Here is a 5090-nt window from a genome sequence, read left to right on the forward strand (position 1 = left end):
AGAAATATTGGGAATGCAGTTCGTAGGCGCGGTTCTAGACTATAAAAGGGGGAGGGGGTGAATGGTGGGGCTTCTGGGGGCTTGACAATTTTTTGATATTGGTTTATTCAGTACAATGAAGATGGCCTATAGTGGGCAGCATACGTGCGAAACGTACCATATATAATACTTATCTGAACTAGCAGGTAGTCCTCGGCCCCCCTTTCGATCACCCCGAATTTTTTTCAAATAATATGCGAGGTAACGAACGAAAAATCACATATTAAAAATGCTTGAGATTTTTTTTTCATTACCATTTCATCTCCATGTATGGCACCCATCAGGGGATGATGAGGGCATATGCACATGGCACTGAGAAGCGTGGGGGTGCTGCGTACAATTAGCACCCCCAAAAATTTATGGGGGGTGCTGCGTGTATTGTTCTCCACAGGCAGCATCCTAGGTATTCTTAGAGATGTGTAAGAATGAAAAAATGTAACCAAAATGTTCTCTTTTTTTTTTACTGATCACCCCCCCTTTTTTTTTTTCTCTCTCTCTCTCTTTCTTTACATCAGCACCCCCATAAAAACTGAAAAATCGTTCCCAGCGTCCTGCATGTGTATGCCAATTTACGCCATTGGGGGGGGGGGGCAAGAATTTAGATGGTGCTTTGGGCTTGTTTTGTTAGTCTCTTAAGGTGTTTAATTTATTCATACGGGAGTGAGCATGCGAACGAGTGAAAAAAAAATACTTTTAAGAGCAATATTTTCAAATTTTAGAGACCTACAATATGGCATGCATGCAGGGAATTGGGAATTTAATGGAATCCTGACTTGGGCACCCACCCCCTTAAAAAAGTATTACGAGGGAATGTAGTGACCGGGGGGAAATTTTTCGAAGTAAAACCAAAATTTAGGGTACTTTCTTTTTAAATGAACATCTTTAAAGGACAAGTCCACCCCAACAAAAACTTGATTTGAATAAAAAGAGAAAAATCCAACAAGCATAACACTGAAAATTTCATCAAAATCGGGTGTAAAATAAGAAAGTTATGACATTTTAAAGTTTCACTTCATTTCACAAAACAGTTATATGCACGTACATCTCGGTTGGTATGCAAATGAGGGAACTGATGACATCACTCACTCACTATTTCTTTTGTATTTAATTATATGAAATATGAAATATTTTATTTTCTCTTCATTGTCATGTGAAATGAAGTTTCATTCCTCCCTGAACACATGGAATTCCATTATTTGAACATTTTGTGGTTCAGGCAAGGAGGTCCTAATTGTCAATTTCGTAAAAATTGAAATATTGTATAATTCAAACAATAAAAAACAAAAGAAATAGTGAGTGAGTGACATCATCAACTCTCTCATTTGGATGTAACTGACTCGTTCATATAACTATTTAGTGAAAAATAAGCGAAACTTTGAAATGTCATAACTTTCTTATTTTACATCCGATTTTGATGAAATTTTCAGCATTGTGCTTGTCTGATTTTTCTCTATTGATTCTAATCAATATTTTTCTGAGGTGGACTTGACCTTTAAATTCTTGAAAAATGGGATACTAAAAATGGGCATAGGCTACAAAGAACATGATGACTTTGGGATCGCTTCCCTGTGTAACACATTAGTCTATACAAACTATTGTATTGTCAAGAATAGAGTCAAATCACTCTAAACACAGGCGTCGATCCTAAGGGCAGGGGCGATCGCCCTCATGAAAATATTGGGGGACATATCGACTTGACCCCCCCCCCCCAAAAAAAAAAAAAAAAAAAAAAAAACTGACAATAATTTTTATGCAATGAAAAATATTGTTTGAAAAGGTATCGGAAAGCATTATGTGCAAACAAAATTTTTAATTTTTCGCGCCACGGCTCTCACATGCAAAATTCTATATAATAATTTGACGCGCAGAGAGAGCCTAAATTCAGTCCCCCTCCCCCCCCCCACCCGCATCTGAATTAGGGATCGACATCTCTGACTCTATACCTTAATGTTTTGAATAACTTTAGCCTCGATCAGGAAGAAAATAGCGACAGAGCCATTTTCTCAATAAAGAAAACATATCCTAAAATAGACAAAATTAATGAGAGCACTTTTGACGAAAATATACACATTTAGAATTAAAACTTCAATCTAAAACTTCAATTCATTATTTTTGTTATATTCATGGTGCCGGTGTGAAGTCAGGGGAGATCATTTTGAAAAAAAATCGTTACAAGGCAGTCTACTCAATATAGCAGGGGATCGGTTAGTCAAAGAGAGCATTCATGATTGTATTTAGTGAAAATTTTCAAATTTGAACACTAAAAACTTTAATTTAGAGCACTTGATGATAAAGAATGGAATATTGCATTATTCAAATTATATACGCATAGGACCTATAGTCTATACAATCTATTCATTTCTTTTTGTTCGATTTTTTTTTTTTTTGGGGGGGGGGTGATCCCCCAATGCGCCCCCACATAACCGCGCCTGGCAGTTCGGTCTACCGCCATCCATGATAATATGGTTGCTGCCACCCCTACAAAAAATTGTAAATTACACTTTTCGACAGAGTTTAGTGCCTGCCAGATTATTTAATGATTGAGTCGATATTCTAAAGAACAAAAAATAAGTTTGTTTGGTCTTGGTCCATATTCTGACATCGTCATGAAAAATGAATTCCATAATAAGGTATGAGATTATTTTAGTGCGCATGATTTCGTTTAACACCCTGAACGATGCTTTAAGGGGCGGCGTGACAGCCCCTTTATTTGATTTACCAAAAGAAATTTAAAAGAAAAAGCCTTGAGAGGAAGAGGAAGGAACTGAACGTTTGAGCACGTACATGCACAAAAATATACGCATGTCAGGCGCGTATCCAGCATCAGATCCTACAAATCATTTCAGGGGCCCAATTATTGTCTATAGGGACTAGAGTGACTCTATAGTATGCTTGTGCATGGGCCCATGTTTCTTTGTCGATACGCTAGTGAATGTCATGGTTCCGAGTAAGTCCATAAATTCCAATTTGCACCCCAATTTACATAAATAAATCCAGACCAAATTAAGTTCCTTTCAGGAGAAAACGGTTTCATCCCGGGTTTGTCGGGCGGGTTTGATGAAAAATATACACACCTGGGCCCTGATGCATAAAAGTTACCATAATGCTATATCTTTCAAGGAATCTTGGATTTGGATTGGCTGATGAGCATTGTTACTATAATAGTTACCACTCGATGGCAAAGTTACCAAAATACTTTTATGCAACTGGGCCCATACAGGCAAGAAGGAAGTATGCCTATACGCATATAAGCCTCGATCAGACGTGGGATCTAAGTCGGAGAAAATCTAATTATCTTGGTCGGAGGAAAGTCGGAGTAACTCAGTCCGGACGGGCACTACTCCGACCTTTCTTCCGACTGGGCTTTCTCCGACCAAAACAGCATATGTCTGGGTAATAATGGGATAATTATCTTTGGAATTTTAGTCCGACAAGGATCCCACGCCTGATCGAGGCAATAATCACTTTGCCCCTAATTCTTTTCCTTTCTTCTCATTTTGATATTTTCCTTTTGTCCCACTAATTATTGTCCCGTCCCCTGCATGCACCGTCTCTGATTGGAGGTCCTTTACAGCCCCAGGCTACTTTGTGTCTTTTTGTTGTCATGCTCTAAAAAATTAAGCATTTTTTGTTTGTATAATCGTATGAATAATCAGTATCTGACGAAATAAATGGATATTCGTTTTATTTGTATTTACCTCAGTAGAAAAGGCAATGCATGTGAGCATAAAACGATCATCCACCCCCCCCCCAAAAAAAAAGTTATTGCGAGGATTGGGCCCCTTTCTCGTCCTACCCTTTTTTCACCCCGATCCGCTATAAGATCTTCATTTATTCTCTAGCCTACATCTCATGGATGATGGAAAGGCTTTCCTCGTGATCTTTCTTTTTCATTTCTCTTTCAATAGTCATATTATTATTTTAAGTCATTTCCCTCTTTCATCATTTTTTTCTAAATTTCCTTTTTCCCCTTTTTGCTTTCTTTCGTTCCCCTTCCCTTTTCTCTTGTTTCCTTTTTTCTTCCTTGTTCTTGTTTTCCTTTTCTTTCCCCTTACCCTGTACTTTTTTTACTCCCCGCTTTCTTTGCTCTGGCCGTTCCCTTCCCCATTTCTCCCTTGTGACGTACATGTGGGAGGGGGATGGAGGCTCTCACGCCACCGAAAATGTTCACGACCAAGAAATAAAAGAGAAAAGGAAAGAGAAAGGAGAAAAGGTGAAATATCATAATTATCATTTTTTGAATATTATGTCGAAATCTATCACAAAATTCTATATTTTTAATAAAAATTTCGAAAAAAAAATTGCTTGCTCGCTTCGCTCGCATTCGCTCGCAGCTTCTTAAATTTTGTTTGTATGCGATATGCCAGATCGAGCCCCCTCAAAATTATTTGCCCATTACACCACTGTTTCTCCATTTTTTTTTCTTTTCCCCTTTCTTTCCTATTCTTCTTTTCAATTTTTCTCTTTCCCCTTTTCATTTTGTCTTGCCTCTCCTCTTTCTCCTTTTTTTCCATTATGTTTTTTTTTCTTTCTCCGGAGTTCCCCTTGTTTTGTTTCTTCCCCCTTTTTCAACTTTTCTTTGTTTTTTATACTTTCTTTTCCCTTTTGTGTTTAAACCAATCGGTGAGCAACATTTTTAATACGTATAATATTTGAGAAAACGTTTTACAATAACCGCCCCGCCCCAACTTGATCGATTGCTAATTTCCATCCTGTTTTCACACAGACCAGGGCCCCGTCTTACAAAGAGTTACGATTGATCCAATCAATCGTAACTCTATGAAAATCCATCAATGTCATAATTTATTCTGCAGGATAAGTGCAAAATTTCCTTTGTAAAAAAAAGGAGATCACACCAAATTGTCAAGAAATCAATGAATTTATGGATATGCATTCATATAAAGGTTAAAAAAAATATGCATTTTATATGTCGACTTTGCTGGCTTTTCATAGCAATTAATTGTATCAATCGTATAACTCTTTGGACGGCCAGCAACGTCAACATATAAAATGCATGTTTGTTCAAAAAAATTTATAGATATAAATGTATA

The sequence above is a fragment of the Lytechinus pictus genome, chromosome 15, assembly GCF_037042905.1.
Source record: "Lytechinus pictus isolate F3 Inbred chromosome 15, Lp3.0, whole genome shotgun sequence".
Lineage (NCBI taxonomy): Eukaryota > Metazoa > Echinodermata > Echinoidea > Temnopleuroida > Toxopneustidae > Lytechinus > Lytechinus pictus.